At 53.4% G+C, this 17,501-nt stretch overlaps 2 protein-coding genes and 1 pseudogene across 2 annotated transcripts in view; 1 reads left to right on the top strand and 2 right to left on the bottom strand.

The window, feature by feature from the left end:
• Positions 1-17,501, bottom strand: part of LOC140681003 (uncharacterized) — a 278,479-nt gene that overhangs the window by 140,403 nt on the left and 120,575 nt on the right. The gene's annotated exons all lie outside the window — the stretch shown is intronic.
• LOC121468937 (uncharacterized) overlaps positions 1-17,501 on the top strand; it is a 100,871-nt gene that overhangs the window by 79,621 nt on the left and 3,749 nt on the right. The window lies entirely within an intron of this gene.
• On the bottom strand, positions 9,044-9,977 carry LOC140680901 (olfactory receptor 14J1-like; annotated as a pseudogene).

The following is a 17,501-nucleotide window of genomic DNA, read 5'->3' as shown; positions in this document are numbered from 1 at the left end:
TACTCGTTGGAGGAAAGTGTGTATTTTAACAGCCCCCTAAAGTATTCACTTTCCCGGCCAAACTCCTTTTGGGCTTTGCAAACATCCCTAATCACAGCCTGTGGGATAGGGGCCCACTGTGCCAGGGGTCTGCCCCTCTGCCGCGGCGTGTAGGTGACCGGTGCAGCAGAAAAGGCAAGCGGGGGTTGCAGCAGGTCGCGGCTTCCCCCCTCCCCCCCCCCTTCCTCCCGCTCCCCCCCCTCGGGAATCGAGGTGTGGGAATCAGAGGGTGGGTCGCGGGAACGGAGGGTGGAGGCAGGACCAGGGCTAGGGGGTGTGGCTGGTGTTACCTCACCCCTAGGGGCGGGTTCGGAAGGAGGACTGCTGAATGATTCATTAGGGGAGGTGCCAGAAGGGGGTGGAGGGGAGGGGTGGGTGGAGAAGTCTCGGGAGTGGGAGGGTTTGGCTGTAGGGCGAAAGGGGTCGTTGGGAGACAAAGCACGGAGGGAGGGGGATGGGCATGCCATGCAGTTCCCTCCATCTTGTGCCCTGGGGCAGGGAAGGGGATTATTTTGGGAAAGGTCAGGGAAAGGTTGTGGAGAGGGATCTGGGATTTTAAAACTCACAACTTTACTACTATGGGGCAGGGCTGTACAAAGAGAGCAACTTTGGGGAGGGGAAGGGTGCAGGGCAATGCCAGCATTGTTCTGTGATGGAACCTGGGGGTTGACAGAGAGGCCAGAATCTGCCTGCGGCTGGTTTTGCTGGGATGCCTGTCTGAGAATCCCCGGGCTAGGGAGAGAGGGATAGGAGAGGGAGTTTGGGGGATTTGGGGGGCTTGGGGGGCAGCATTCGCCCTGGGTGGCTCTGACTTCCCTTCGCAGTTATTTTTGACAATATTTCTCAATTGGATTGCCAGATAGATAAAAATTGAGAGGGACTGGTTGTCCTTTTGAGCAATTTCTTTTTCAACTCGGTCCCAGAATTGAATTTGGTACAAATTTGCCTGCGAGATGTCCTGGAAGGACTGCAGAAGCCACTGGGCAAAACGCTTAACGTCTGACTTTTTACATCTCTTTCCTCCCCCAACTAAAATTCCTAGGATTTGAACATAAATTCTCTCGTGCGACACAGACAATTTTGCACCCATTATGTCGATGTTAAAGTGTGTCACGAAGCTCGCGGCTGGTAAAATAACAAAAGAAAAAAAAATACCTCTATTGGAAAGCTAGGTAGCCTGCCCTTACACACTCCCTGCAGCGGGAGACAAAATGTGGGCTCTTATCGCCCCCTTGTGGGAGAAAGAGAAACCCACCCCAAAAGGAGAAGGGCGTACCCAGCCCAGGGGACCCCGGTAACTCACCACGGGTCCAGCGACGTCCGAAGGCAAAACGAAAAGTCCAGCTGCGAAGTTTTCGCCTTGGGGGGACCGAACTTCAGCGGTGTAAGCCAAAGCTGCCGGTCCAAGCCCTCTGGAAGCCCTGGCTCCTTAAAACGGAACCGCAGCTTGCGAGGGTGTTGTAACATCCATGAGGTAAATCCACCAGCCTCTTGGGGCTCAGCGGTCCTCAGTCCGTGGCCTGGAGTTCCCAAGCCCCACATTGGGCGCCACAACTGCCGTAGTGCTCTCTTTTCCCCCCCTTTGTCCCAGCTAGCTCCGTGGGGGGAGGGGAGCGCGGGCAGTCTCTGTCTTTTCCGGCAAGCTCTCATGGGCATCGGCCAGGGCTACGTGAGAGTGGGTCTGAGAGCAGAGGCGTGTCCCACGGTGAATAAAAGGAGAGAGACTTTTCTCCCGCAGGCAGAATTCCGGTTTATTGCAGTTTGGCTGGGAAAGCAAAAACCGAAAAGACTACGGCGTGCCGCGCTGGAGTTTGTTTGTGCCGCCTTGCCGGTCAGGGGTGGGGCGGCGTGCTCCGGAGCTGGCCGCGAGCCAGGGGAGGCAGCGCGCGGGGCTGCGGCGCGGTGGCCAACTCACGCGGGTGCCATGGCGGGAACGGCGGCAGCGGTTGCGGAGCGGAGCAGCCGCAGCGGGGTCGTCCGGAGCGGCAGCGGCGGCAGCGGCGGCGGCAGCAGCAGCAGCACGTGGGGGCTGGCAGAGAGAAAAGCCGCGGCGGGGGAGTGGGGTGGCTCAGCACGCAGTGGCCAGGCGAGAGAAAAGCCGTCCCTAGCCCGCGGGTTAAATACTGAACAGGGGAAACCCGGGGCAGCCAATGGGGTAACGCTACGGGGGGTCTGAGGGCAGTGGGTTGCAGGGGTACATCCAATGGGGAATGGACAGGTGGAGGGTCCCAGGGCATCTGCCGACCCCGCTGCGTGACTGACAGATGGCCTGAGATGTAAACACAATGACTCTGCACTTTCCCAGGAAGGCAAACCGCAGGGACAGATGGGAAAACCCAGGGGGTCGCTACAGAGCGCGGCGGGGGTACATGGAACTAAATTATACATAATAAAACATATAATAACACAATTCCACACCTGAGGGACACCTGAGGGACACCTGAGTGACACCTGGAACACCTGGGCACAGGTACATCACACCTGAGTAACACCTGAGTGACACCTGAGTGACCCCTGGGCACAGGTAATGTTACACCTGGGGACGGATGCCACACCTGGGCACAGGTGATGTCCCACCTGGGTGGGTGCAGGAAGACAGAGCCACCTGTGCAGGGACACGGTGATGTCACGTGTATGACATCATAGCACCTGGGGGATGAGACAGCTGGGGAGGGGGGGAACATCACAACATCACAGCTGCTGAGGTGACACACACAGCAGGAGCCCCCAGGAACACCTGGATCCCCCCAAATTACACCTGGGACACCCCCAAAACCACCTGGAAATGCCTCAGGGACACCTGGATCAACCCTGGGACATCTGAACTTCCCTCAAGGACACCTGGATCCCCCCAAAAACCACCTGGGCCTACCCAAAAACCACCTGGACCTACCCAGGATCTCCTGGACCCACCCAGGGACAGCTGGACCCGCCCACTAAACTCACTGGGACCCCACTGAAACTCACCTGGATCCCCCTCTAAATCCACCTGGAACCCCAAAATGCACCAGGACTCCCCCAAAACCCACTTGGAGCCACCCAGGAACACCTGGGATCCCCCAAACTCATTCGGACCACCCCAAAGCCCACCTGGAGCCCCCCAAAATCACAGGTGTGGTCCTACTCCCCCACTCCCCTGGGTTTGAATTTTTGGGTTGATTTGTGGCGATTTTTGGTTTCCATTGATAAAAATCTATCTGGGGGCGGGGCCAAGGGTCATTTGGGGTGGGGTTTCAGGAGGGGGCGGGGCCAGAACCGGGAGCTGGGAACTGGGAGGGGCGGGGCCTGAGGGGGCGGGAAAATCGGTGGGCGTGTCCAGCAGCAAGGGGCAGGGCCAAAACACAGGGCGGGGTCTAAAGAGGGCGTGGTCAATGACTGGGGGTTCGTCCTGCCGCTCCCACCCCCCCAAAATCCCCCGGACCCTCCCTCACTGCCCCTCCCCCACCCATGGGACACACCCCGAAACCTCCCCAGCCCCTCCCCCCTCGGCCCCCCTGCGCTGTTTTCAACTGGGAACCCCCAAATCTTTGGGAATTCTCACCTGGGACCCCCTAAAGCTCCCCTGCACCCCTCCAAAGTCTCCTCAGGACCCCACAAACCTCACCTGGGACCCCCAAACCTCACCTGGAACCCCCCAAACTCTCACCTGAGACCCCCAAACTTCTCCTAGGACCCCCAGACCTCACCTGGGCAGCTGGGAAACCCAAAATCCTTGGGAATTCTCACCTGGGACCTCCTGTCGGAACTCAAAATGTCCCTCAGACATTTTTAGAGGTTCCAGGCCTTGGTCAGAAGCATTTTAGACCCTGGCAAGCAGATGAAAACAGCTGTGATCTTGAGTTTGAACCATGGAATGAATTACCAACTTTGAAGGTGGAACAAGCAGTCACAGAGGGTTAGATGGTATAGTAAAAGTAATCACAAATTAGAGGGTAAAATTTTTTAGTATTGTACAGGGGGGTTTTAACACCTGTACAGGGGGGTTTTACTTTGTACAGGGGGGTCAGGAGTTCTAAGATGGAGGAAAGTGGACCTGATCCTGTTCTTCCTCCTTCTTCTTCCTTACCTCCATGTTCTTGGTGATGTTAGCATTTTTCTTTTGGTTTAGGCTGGGGACACACTGTTCAACGTAGATAATAGATATTGGCACATTATTGTAAATATAGTACACGTAATTTCTGGTATATAATGTTTGTACCATCCCACTGAGGGGCAGAGCCCCGCACACTGCCCTGCAGGACAGACCTGCGGCAGGGCAGCAGAACTTGTTATAGATAAGCAAAAATAAACAACCTTGAAAACAGCACAGACGAACTATGGCTTCTTCTTTGGCAACGGGGCAGAAAGACAGAGACTTTCTACAATCTCGGAATCACCAACACCCACAGATTCCGACAGGTGTTGATCTGCTGGAGGGTAGGAGGGCTCTGCACAGGGCCTTGGAAACACTGGATCCAGGGCCCAAATTCATCAAGGTGAGGTTTAACAAGTCCAAGTGCCGGTTCCTGCACTTTGGCCACAACAACCCCTGCAGCACTACAGGCTGGGGACAGAGTGGCTGGACAGCAGCCAGGCAGAAAGGGACCTGCAGGGACTGATGGACAGCAGGCTGGACATGAGCCAGCAGTGTGCCCAGGTGGCCAAGAAGGTCAATGGCTCCTGGCCTGGATCAGGAATGGTGTGGCCAGCAGGACCAGAGCTGCTGTGCCAGCACTGATCTGCCCCCAGCTCTGCACACAGACATTGCTGCTGCAGCTCCAGAGAAGGCAACAAAAGGGCATCTCTGCAGAAAACTGCTGGGAGATCCTTTAGTTCCTTGAAAGCCACCGAGAGTGCAGCCCCTCATTGATACAGTCTGTTGCCTTTATAAAGGACAACCAGGGACCTGGACCAGGTAAGGCAGCACGGCAGCCTGGTCTCGCCCAGGCTGCTCGGGCTAATCAACACACGCAGACACCAATATGGCAGACGGTCGAAAAGCATTTATTATCCTATCTCGTGGGTTTAAATAGTCTTGGGGGTTTTTGCTACGTCAGAGGGGGGTTGGGGGGGTCTCAGGGGTTAGTCGGGTAGTGGAAATTTACCAGAGCAGGTGTGGCTACATTCTTCTGGGGCTTCTGGTGTTAATAGATAACGTGGGGAAGAGAGAGGGGGAGGGGTCTATCTTTCCGTGACATCCCGTGGTCTTCCGCTCGCCTGTGCCTATCTACCACATCTCCCCCCTCCTTATCACATATAAAATGAGGTAGTCGTAGGTATAGGCACTGGAGTGAGGTACAAACTTGTAACTTGTTAAGGAAAGGGTGGTTTAGTAGATCCGGGTAGATTTTTCAAGGCAGGTGCTGAAGGCTTTAGCTACTGACTGTGTTTGCAGTTTTTTGGTTTATAGCATTTGTTGGTGGCCTATGAACAGAATGTTTGCCCTTTCCAGACGGGCCTGAACAAACGAGACTAGTTTGTTCAGCAGGCATGGTCCTATGGTAATAGCTAAAAGCAGTATTGCCAGTGGACCTACCAGGGCAGAAATTAAAGTGGTGAGCCAAGGTGATTGATTGAACCAGGATTCAAACCAGCTCTGTTGGGTTTCCCTGTCTCTCTTTCTCTGAGCCAGTCGGTCTCGGAGTTCTGCCATGGAGTCTTTAACGACTCCTGTATGATCTGCATAAAAGCTGCACTCCTGTTTCAAGGCTGTACACAGTCCTCCCTGCTGCATGAATAAAAGGTCTAGTCCCTGCCTATTTTGTAAGACTACTTCTGAAAGCGAAGAGACTGATTTCTCTAGGTAGGAGATGGATTTCTCGATCCTCTGCAGGTCCTCGTTGATGGTCATTTGCAGCTGAGAGAGTCCGTGCTGCTGGGTTGCGATGGCTGAGACACTCGTGATTGTGCCAGCTGCTCCTAGGCTAAGCAGCGTTGCGATAGTTATACCTGTGGTGATTTCCCTTTTGTGGAGTCTGTTAGGTTCTTCGTGAAGATGGTATGTCTCTTCGTCTGAGTGATGTAGGACCTTAGAAACAATCAGAACTTGGACACATAAATTGATAGAGTTATTAAATTTGGCAAGGAACATATAAGGATTTGCTCTGGATCACTGGCAAACTCACAGCCCAGATGCAGGTGGGGTCATTCACTTGTTGGTTTTTCTGTCAGGCTTGACAACTTTAGTGCAGAAGTTGCCCTTCTGCTTTGCTAAGGTTGCATCGCTAGAACATCTGCCCTGTCTTGTGATTTGACTCAGGGTGATTTCTCTGCGGGGAGTGTCCTACTTGCACTGGTGGGGGGCACTGGCTGTGGAGTAAGTGAAGGGGGTATTTAAAGCAATGCCTTCGCAGAAAAGTGGGTTTAACATCATAGCAAAACTAATAGGGGTTAGTCAGGTTTGATTTGGTTTCATTTAGGGTTAGTAAGGTAGCTTCTAAACAGGCTGGCTATGTGGAACACGAAGGATGGGGTATTTATTATGGTGACTTTTTTGAGCACCTTGTCACTTGCTAGATGTTGCACGACCCACCTAAATAGCTGATGAGGGTAGTGGCCTGGGCCAGCTTGCCCCCCGGCCACAAGTCCTAAACAGCAAAATTGCATAAAGACACTGTGCACGTTTGGGTCTCACTGCCGTGGAAGGCTCAGGTTTTGTCTGGTGGCTTGGTGGTCTGTCATCTCCTTCTGGAGCAGGGGTGTATGTGTCACGGGGATGGTTCACAAGCGTGTCCTGCAAATAGAACTCACAGCCTCTCATTAGTTTTGTTTTGAGGGTCAGGTTTGGTTGGTAGCAGTGGGTGTGCAGCAGTGGCTCTCACAGTCTCACCACGTGGGGGTCCCGACTGCCACAGAGGCAGCACGTCTCCTACATCCCCGGGGGCTCTCTCCCCACTTTCATGGTCAGGGTTACCCCGGGGTCCCGTATCGGGGCGTCTCTTGCTGACTCTGCGGCACGGGCGCTGCTTGCGGTGGGAGGAGGCTGAGTTCGCCCGCGCCCCCCCCCCCCCCCGTCTCGTGTGTCCGGGGGCTGGGACCCGCGTTCCTTGGTGAGACGCCCTTTTCTCCCGCAGCTCCAAGGGGTATTGTGACTGCTTTTCGGTGCGGCTTAGAACTCTATTCGGTTTTGTTTTAAACTGTGCTGGTTCCGTATCTTTTGTTTTGGGGTCCCAGCTGGCCCCCGCCGGCTCGGAGGAGCCTGCAGAGCTGTCACTAGGCTCCGCGCCGGAAGTCAAATGCCAGTGCACTTCCGGGGCTCCGCGCTGTTTTGTTCGGCCCCGAGCTCGCTCCTCCCCGCGGGGGAGGGGCCGCTCCCGCCCCCCCGGCTCACCGCGCCCCCCGCGGGGGGTGGTTTTTCCCTTATATGGTGGCGGCGCCCGGCGCGGCCGCTGATTGGCTCTCTGCCCTCTGCCGCTCTCCGCCCCTTTCTCCCGTGCACGCGCGCCTCTGAAATCGCGCGGTTTTTGAGTTTTCGCACCGAGATTACCCGGGCCCCGCCCCCCTCTGCGGCACGCGGCGCCATTTTCAAGGCGGCAGCATGGCCACGCTGCCAGGGATTCTTCCCGAGCTGCGGCGTCCGCGATTCTGGCTTCTCCTGCTAGCTCCCGCCAGAAGCGCTCCGCGCGTCGCCGCGCCCCTGACAACGGATCACTGGCCGGCGGCGGCGGCGGCGGGACGGATCGGGAAGCCGCGGCTTTTCGGGGTTTTTCTGCGGCGGGGGTTCCCCGGGGGTTTTCCGCGGCGGGGGTGTCCCGGGGGGCTTCTGCGGCGGGGTTTGGCGCCGCTCCGCTCGAGGCGCCGGCGGGGAAGCGGCGCGGAGCCGCGGCCGGGTCTGGGTCCCGGCGGGAGCGGGGCCGCGTCGCTCGGACCGCGCCGCCCCGGGCTCCGGCGGCAGCGGTCCTCTGTGCCGGTCTGGGCTCCGCTCTGCGGCGAGGCCGGGCTGGGCTCTGATCCGGGGAAGGGGTTGTCGCGCTGTGCCCCCCCGGGTCTCCGCTCCCGGGTGGACCCTCCTCAGGGACGGTCCGCGCTTTCGCCCCCGTTCCAAGCCCGGGTCTAACTAATAAACACGTGCGCGCTGCACTCTGCGTCTCTTGTTTTTCTATTGCCTTGCGCGGGGTTTTTTCTACCTTGCCCCGTACCGTAACGCTCTCGCCACTGCCTCAGGATTTTGATTCCCCGGCTAGCGTGGCTGTACACTGTTCCCATATTCCCGGATGCATGGCATCCACTGAGCATTCGGTTGCTCCAAGCCCAGGCAGCCTTGCTATAGCAAGATAAAAGTCCCTGAGCTTAAACTCGATACTCCATTGCTTCATACTCACGACCCATGCGACGCTGCCCATGACGCTCGTGGGCCCCGGGGACGTCTCCCCTCGCCTAGATACGGTTTGACCGTTCTGGCCGCTGCTCCCGTCCAGGTGTATCCCGTCCGCCGGGGGAATTTTTCCTTTTTTTCTTCTTTTGTCCCGGGTTTCGGCACCAGTATGTTGCCTTTATAAAGGACAACCAGAGACCTGGTTCAGGGAACAGCACGGCAGCCTGGTCTCGCCCAGGCTGCTCGGACTAATCAACACACGCAGACACCAATATGGCAGACGGTCGAAAAGCGTTTATTATCCTATCTCGTGGGTTTAAATAGTTTTAGGGGTTTTTGCTACGTCAGAGGGGGGTTGGGGGGGTCTCAGGGGTTAGTCGGGTAGTGGAAATTTACCAGAGCAGGTGTGGCTACATTCTTCTGGGGCTTCTGGGGTTAATAGATAACGTGGGGAAGAGAGAGGGGGAGGGGTCTATCTTTCCGTGACATCCCGTGGTGGTCTTCCGCTCCGCCTGTCCCTATCTACCACAACAGTCTGTGGGCACAGGGAAGGGGAAGAGAAACAAAAGAATAAATGGCACAATGACATTTCTTTCTAATGTGGAAAACATTAAAATGTAAAAGAAAGAAAAAGAACCTCCAAAATTAAACCAACAAGAAGTATCAAAGATGACGTTTATTGCAAGTGATTTGCAGAAATTGGCCAGCAGTTTAATGTTCCTGAAAGCATCCAGTCATCAGTGTCCACACTGCAGCCTTGAGCTCCTGGTTCCTCAGGCTGTAGATGAGGGGGTTCAGGGCTGGAGGCACCACTGAGTACAGAACTGACAGGGCCAGATCCAGGGATGGGGAGGACATCGTGGGGGGCTTTAGGTAGGTAAATACACCAGTGCTGACAAACAGTGAGACCACGGCCAGGTGAGGAAGGCAGGTGGAAAAGGCTTTGTGCCGTCCCTGCTCAGAAGGGGATCCTCAGCACAGCCCTGAAGATCTGCACATAGGAGAAAACAATGAACACAAAACAACCAAATGCCAAACACACACTAACAGCAGTGAGCCCAAGTTCCCTGAGGTGGGATTTGGAGCAGGAGATCTTGATGATCTGTGGGATTTCACAGAAGAACTGGCCCAGGGCATTGCCATGGCACAGGGGCAGGGAAAATGTATTGGCTGTGTGCATGAGAGCATTGAGAAAGGCACTGGCCCAGGCAGCTGCTGCCATGTGGGCACAAGCTCTGCTGCCCAGGAGGGTCCCGTAGTGCAGGGGTTTGCAGATGGACACGTAGCGGTCGTAGCACATGATGGTCAGGAGGGAAAACTCTGCTGAGATGAAGATGACAAAGAAAAAGAGCTGTGCAGCACATCCTGTGTAGGAGATGGTGCTGGTGTCCCAGAGGGAATTGTGCATGGCTTTGGGGACAGTGGTGCAGATGGAGCCCAGGTCGCTGAGGGCCAGGTTGAGCAGGAAGAAGAACATGGGCGTGTGCAGGTGGTGGCCGCAGGCTACGGCGCTGATGATGAGGCTGTTGCCCAGGAGGGCAGCCAGGAAGATGCCCAGGAAGAGGCAGAAGTGCAGGAGCTGCAGCTGCCGCGTGTCTGCCAGTGCCAGCAGGAGGAAGTGGCTGATGGAGCTGCTGTTGGACATTTGCTGTGGCTGCACATGGGCACCTGGTCATGGAGAAAGGACAGGGACAAGTCAGGAGAGGCTGCTTAGAGCCAAACCTGGGCCATTCCCTTCAGACTGTCCTGTTGGGACCCACCCACCCTTGTTCCTGCTGTGGGAAAACCTTCACCCAGGTCCCTGCCTGAGCTCCAGTTGTGCTGGCTGAGTGTGCCAGGAGCAGCCAGGCCTGAGCGTGGGGGCTCTCGAGGAACCATCCCTGCCCTGCTGCCCTGGGTTTGTGGCCCTGTGGCAGAAGGCAAGGTTGGATATTCAGGATTTTTCAGGGGAATTTTTCCTACTGCAGAAAGGCTTGGTACCATCTTCACTTCCAGGTCTAAAGGACGGCAGGAGCTGGTTTAAAAAATTGTTTTCCTACCCACACACCATTTCTGGCTGTCTGAGGTCAGAAATCCCCAGCATTCCTGCTGCACTCAGAGTTTGCCACTGAGAGATGTGAGAGGCAAAGGATTCCCTGTGGCTGAGGGCAGGTGAGGGGCTGGATGGGCTGGTTCCCCTAGCACTGCTCTGCTCAGCCCCCTCTGCTTCCCTGAGCATCTCCCTGGGCCTGGACATTCCCTCCTGAGAGGTGCCTTGTCCCTGCCAGCGCTCACAGAGCCCATCCCACCCTGTGTGCCCTCGGCCCGGCCCTACAGAAACCTGCCTGTGTGCAGGGCCCTGGCTGGGGCAGGCTCTGTGTGCAGCTGGGCAAGGGCAGCTCAGGAGAGCCCTGCTGGGCCCTGCAGAGGTGATGCTGCTGCTGTCCAGGGCTGAGGAGTGGCTGAAGGCCCTTTGGGAGGCTCCCAGCAGAGAGACTGACCACCCAAAGTCACAGTTCTGGAGTCTCTGTAAATGTTCAAACATTCCTGTGATGATCCTGTGTGTCCCTTTCAACTCAGAATGTTCTGTGACTCTGGGATTACAATTCCTCTTCTGCTTCTCTCATCCCCCTGTTGTCTATAACCAAAAAAGGAAAAAACCCTCCTTGCAACAGTGTTAAAACAATAAAGGAAAAACCAGACCTTTATTTGAAGCTTCCAGGTATCCCAGTGGAGATGAGGAACAATCAAACCCTGATTTCAGCAATTCATTAAGGTTGATTAATTAGGATATTTAACAGGAACGTCCTATAGGAGATTCAGTTGCTCCAGTTACACACCTCTGGCTCAACCCATTGGAGTAGGTCCAAGGATTTCTTTGCCCAGCTTTTTCTTATCACTGCTCACATTCAAAAACCAAAATGTTGTTCTTGTAGGTCCTCTTCCTGATAATAAGGCTATACAGAATTTCAGGAATGTATTTTGACAGTAGCTTCTTGTTCTAAAATCTAAGAGAAAGGTTAGGAAATGTACTAGAGTTAATTAAGGATTATAATTATGTTAACTATATAATGGTAGTTTAAAATAGTTAATTAAAAGTTTAATAGAGTAAGGTAAGGATTATAGTTTTATAACTATATCATAGTAATTTACAGAACTGTGAATATATGACAAATATATGAAAAGCAAAAATAATTTTGTCATCACCCCAACATTTCCACCCTGATCCAGCAGGAAATTGAAAAAACTCTCAGGAAATCTCCTGACCTTTACAGCAATCCCAGGCTTACCTTCTTTGGGAAGTGCCCTCTGGAGCTGTGCCCAGGCTGGTCTGGAGCTGGGAGCAGCCCTGCCCCACCCAGCCCCTCTCAGCAGCAGCACCTGCCCTGCTCAGGGCGGCTCCTTCCCCCCACAGCTCCTGGCCAGCGCTGGGAGCAGCTCCAGGGCCGGCTGAGAGCTGTCCCTGGCAGGCAGCAGAGTCCTGGCCCAGCACAGCGCCCTGGGCTGCAGGACCCTGCTCTGCAGGACAGCCCTGGGCACCCCTGGCTGCTCTGCACAGGAGACGAGCAGAGAATGCACTCACAGGGGCTGTGGGCATTGGGATGTTCCAGCTTTAGGAGATCGCTCCAGGAGCTGCAGCTGCTTTGTCCTGCAGCCAGAGGTTCCTGTGCCAAGGGCTGGCAGTGATTCTGCCCCAGGCACTTCTCAGCCCCTTCCCAGCCCTGACTGATTGAAGCTCTCTGTGCCTCTGTGCTGTGCCCGGGCTGGCTGCAGGCAGTGCCCCAGCCCTGCTGGGCTGGGAGAAGAGCTGCTCAGCAAGAGAAATGTGCTTTTGAAGCTCTGCTTGGTTACCAGGATCACCCTCTGTGCCAGGAGCCCGGCCCAGCTCAGCAGCACAGACACAGCACAAGGACTTTAATGACCCTCTGGGGCTTTGTGCTCAGGCCCTGAACATCAGGCCCTGAGAGGGAGCTGCAGAAACCTCTCCAGAACTCCAAGTCAGAATCCAACTCCAAAGTTTCTTGGACTTTTAATGGGTCCCACTGAGGGACACAACTGAGAAAGTGTCCCCAGGCCCCAGGCAGAGCAGAGAACTGGAGGCACTGATGACAGGTGGGGACAAAGAGAAGCCAAGTCTTGGTGCCCTGGGGCACAGCAGGGTCTGTGCCACCAAGGGCTGGGAGGAGACACCTTGTCCTGAGGCCCTGGGGCCTCCTGGCACAGCCCCAGCCAGGCTGGGCACTGTCACCCCCTGGTCCTGCCCTCAGCATCCCCCCTAGCCCACATCCCAGTGGCCTCAAGGATCTGCTGGAAGGAGTCCCTGGGGAGCCTTGGCCAGGAATGGCCCTGGGGGCTCCTTCATGCTTGCAGGGACTGCAGGTTTTTCAAAGGACTTTGGCTTTAGCTTTGGCCTTGAAGTCTCTGAGAGGTTTGTGCAATCCTGGCCTCCAATTATCTGGTGCAATTAGTCCCTGGAGAGGCTTTGTCGATAACAACACTCAGTGGGGCTCAGTAATGCTCCAAGGTACTTCAGTTCTTTTAAGGTACTTGGTGTTTCCCTTTTAAACCAGACTCTGTGTGAGGTTTGTGCAATCATGGCCCCAATTATCTGCTTTGAGGAATCCCTTGAGAGATTTGTACTGACACTCAGTGGGGCTCATTAATACTTTAAGATACTCAAAGTTTTTAAGGTACTTTGGATTCTCCTTTCCACACTGAGTGTATCTGAGAGGTTTTTGTGCCATCCTGGCCTCCAATTCTCTCCTCCAAGGAGTCTATGAGGAGATGTGTTGGGGATGGACCTCGGTGGGTCCCATTAACACCTCAAGACACTTTTGGTGTTTCCTCTTGACTTTGACTCCTGGAAAGGTTTGCGCAATCTCCTCTCAGGCCCTGAGGTTCCAGGGTTCAGCTCCAAATGCACCATGGGGCACATTAGGATCAAGCAAGTCCTGACAAACCATTGCTCTGCCTTGATTTCCCTCTGGACTAGGGCAGTTCAACAAGAAGTTTCAGTAGTGCTTTTGGTTCATCAATTTGAGATTTCTCAGCCAATGCATTAATGAGTGTGGTGGGTTCAGTGTTGGCTAATTACCAGTGCACTCACTAGAATATACTTACTCATTTCCTGCTCTGAGTTAGGATTAGGAGAAAGGCAAAGTAGGCTCAGAACTTTAAAAGAAAAGTTTAAACTTTTAAAGAAAAGTTTATCAATGGTAACTAAAACAAAGAGTAATAGAACAGAACAAATCTTTCAGAACACTTCCCCTCTCCATACAACCTGACAATATAAAATGACCAAACCTAAAATTTTCTGTCAGTTCACTTAGGGAGAGTAGTTCCTCTTATTAGAGTTATGGTGACTTATCCACAAGAAAGCACTTATGTCATGGCTTTTCACTTCCACGAATAGCAGCTGCCTGGAAAAATCTGTAATTGTACAGCGTCTCCCATTTTTTTCACAGCTTTTCCCACAGCCGTGTTTATAGCCCATGTTAACTTATGGGGTATTAGTTTAAAGATGGGCTGTTTAAAAGCAAAGGTTCTCTTCACCTGTTTCTGAAATCATCTTCCTCTCTGGGAACAGATGTGTTCTCTCACTGAGGGCACAGGGTCTCATTATTCTTTCTCTGTTCAAACTTCTCTGGGATCACGACTACTTCAAAGTTTACTTACTTTAGTGTGGAGGCCTTTACTGAAACAAATAATCTCCGCATATTTTTCAATGCGTTATAGGAAAAAAGAGAGTCTCATGCATCAATGACATCCTTCTCCATAGCTTTACCAGAGGATTTCAGCCCCAAGATCAAGGCATCTCCTCATCCCTCCCATCTGGGACTCAACTTCCTCTTCACTGACCTCAGTGGGTTCATGTTGCTGCTCTGTGTGCCTGCCCTGTGTCCTTTTCTCTCACTGGAGGGAGGATGGCAGCACTAGCAGAGTCAATATCTGCCCGGGGCTGCAGATGGTTCCATGAGCCCGGCCGGGCTCAGTGGCCAATTCTAATTTTGGCCATGGTTCCTGGACATGAAGACCAGTTCTTTTCCATAGGAATGAAGGAACAGAGCCCCACTGTTTTAGGGGCAAATGAGAGGTGACCACCAGAGGACAAGGCCAGCCAGAGCTGCCAGATTCTGTTCTTAGAGATACCCTTGAATATAGGAAATTTTTTAGGCAGAGTGTCAGTTTTGGCAAGGGGCATCAGAAAAGACAGACGGTTCTTTTCCATACAAAGGAGAGCGCGGAGCCCCATTGCTCCAGAAGCTGATGAGAGGCAGGCGTTGACATCCCAAGATCAGCCAGACCTGTCAGGTGGTCCCTGGCAGGCCAAGCCAGCCAGACCTGGTCCATGTTCCTGTCCCAATGGTCCCTTGCTTCCAGGAGGCCCTGAGGTGTCACAATGCCCCCTTGGTGACACCAGGCCCTGAAGGGTCCCAATGGTCTCCATGGTTCCATCAAGGCCCCACAGAGTCATAATGGTCTCTGGGTCCATGAAGCCCCACGGTGTCACCATGGCCCCTTGGTTCCATGGGCTCCAGTGGTGCCACAATGATCCCCTTGGTTCCATGAGGTGCCCACAGTGTCACAGTGATCTCCATGGGAAGGAAAGATCCGAGCCCCAGTGTGGCAGGGGCAGCCACCAGAGGCCAAGGCCAGCCAGACTTGATGGTACTGGCAGATTTTGCCGGGGAGCAATCCTTCAATGTACTGAGTTTTAGAGTTGGAATCCCAATTTCAGACAAGGACATCCGGAGGAGCAGGACGGTTCTTTTCCAAAGGAAGGAAAGGACGGAACACCAGTGTTTGAGGGGCAGATAAATGGCGGCCACCAGAGGCCTAAGCCAGCCAGACGTCTCTGTCCTGGCATCATTTTTCTGGGAGCTATTCTTGTATATAGGGAATTTGGGAGGCAGATCCCAAATTTTGGCCATGGGTGCCTGGTCGAGATGGATGCTTTTTAAGCAAGAAAAGCACACGGACTCAGTGTCTGAAAGGCAGATGAGAGGTGGCCCCTGGGTGGCCAAGGCAGCCAGACGTGTTTCTGTTGGCAAGTTTCATCAGGGAACAATCTTTGCATATAAGAAAATTTGGGGAAGGAATCCCAGTTTTGGCCATAGGCCCCTGGAGAGGGACAGTTCTCTCCCATAGGATGATGAAGCAAAGAGTCAATCGTGACTCTGGAGTCCCACGTAACCAAGGGGCCATGGTGACACAGCAGGGCCACGTGGATCCAGTGGTCCATTGTGACACTGTGGATCCAAGGAGACCATGGAGACACCCCAGAACCTCATGGAACCAAGGAGTCCATGGTGACCCAGCGGGGCTGCATGGAGCCAATGGTCCATGGTGACACTGCCCATCCAAGGAGGCCATTTGGACACTGCGGAAGCTCATGGAGCGAGGTGGCCATTGTGACACTGAAGAACTTCATGACACCAAATATCCATGGGGACACAGCAGGGCATCATGGAACCCAGGAACGGCTGTTGGCAGTGCGGAAACTCCTGGAACCAGGGGCTGTCGTGGCACTGCAGAACCAACACAGCTGCTGCACCTTGTCCCCTGCCCTGCACAGCTCCTTGGGAGGCACGGCAGGAGCAGCACCCTGGGAGCCTCTGGAATGCCCCTCTGGGATCCTTGGCACACACTCCCAGGGGCTGGAATTCCAGTTCCCAGCCAGGAAAAGATGTTCCTGCCCTTGAAGGCAAAGTCCTTATGGAAGAGCCAAAAGCCAAGTGGAGAAAGATCCTACAGTGACATTTCACTGCCAGCCTTCATAACTTCACCCATGGTTGTCGTAGTTCATGGATTGGGAATTAAATCAGGGCAGGGTGTTAGGTGGGAGCTGCCCTGGGTCAAAGGAGACACTGAGAGAGAAAAAGAGCAGGCAATAGAAGGCAGGAGAGAAAGGAGATGTTTTGGTTTGGAATAACACGTGTCTGCTAAGGAAGGCAGGGGCCTCTCCTGAAATAGAAAAATGTAGACTCTTTCTTTCTGAATTGTTATAAATTTGAAATAAAGGGGGGCTCTCAGGTAAAAATATGGGAGCAGGAATAGCAGTATTTTCTCAGGGAAGAAAATAAAAAGATAAAATAAACAATGCAGTAAACGAAAACAACACTGACAGAGTCAAAAAATAACCAGACACTCTGTTGGACAGGGTGTTGGCCACAGTCCAATTGGAATTGTGGCTGCAGTCCTCCAGGAGTGTCAGGTGTGATTCTGTTGGAGAAGTGATCCTGTAGAAAAGGGTGTCTTCTTCTGAAGGGGAAGAGGCAGCTGTTCCTCTGAGAAATCCAGCCCAGAAAAAGCTGTGTTGGTGGGCCAGAATCTCAAGACTAGATGCAGGTAGGAATGCTTGGCTCCTCCCTCTGGGCGCAGCATCTCACAATGGGATGTTATAGTTCTTATCAGTCATGCAGTGACATTCAATAGCCCATTATCAGCAGATATCTCCCCTGAGGGGGGACTGATTGTGGAAGAGATGAGGAAAAACTGCCCACTTAACACAGGACAACTGCCATACAGATGGCAAATAGAACACATCTTGCTTTTCAGTCTGGGACAGGAGGACAGAAGCAAAATAAGTTGAGAAGGCGGTACTCTGAAAAGCAAACCAGAACTGACAGAAAATGAATGGGACAGAAATCAATAATTCTGATAGTTTTATTTATTATCAAAATAAATCACACCCACCCAGCCCCATACAATCCTGATCCCAAAACCTCAAATTTGGATCTTCTCTCAATCTCCTTCCAACTCCATCTAACCCTGCAGGCGGAGGAATTGAGTAATTTTGGCATGGGACTGAGGTGGGAACCAGCCATTTTGAGGTGGGATTGAGTAATTTTGAGGTGACAGAGCAACCCACCTTGGCTTTTGGAGTGCAAAGATATGGAGAATACTCCCATATATCCCCAAAGAACCCACAAATCCCCCAGAATATGTTTCCAAACCGTAAATTCCACCTCAAATAACTCTTAGATGGAGGGACTTTTGACATCTCTGATCAATACTCTTTTTAGTCATTTTTCAGGTGTTTTTAAGTGATAAAGACAAATCAGAAGAAAATTAGGGCCAAACCAAAACCAGAGAGCCCTTGAGCATCCCCCGAGCACTGGACAAAACAAACTTGGCAGAAATCAAACTTAACCCTCCATAAATAGCCTTGAGGAAGATTTGTGCTTCC

This window comes from Taeniopygia guttata, chromosome 30 (assembly GCF_048771995.1).
Source record: "Taeniopygia guttata chromosome 30, bTaeGut7.mat, whole genome shotgun sequence".
NCBI classification, from domain to species: Eukaryota; Metazoa; Chordata; class Aves; order Passeriformes; family Estrildidae; genus Taeniopygia; species Taeniopygia guttata.
Note: the sequence above shows the minus strand (reverse complement) of the source record. Positions and strands in the feature narration are given on the sequence as shown.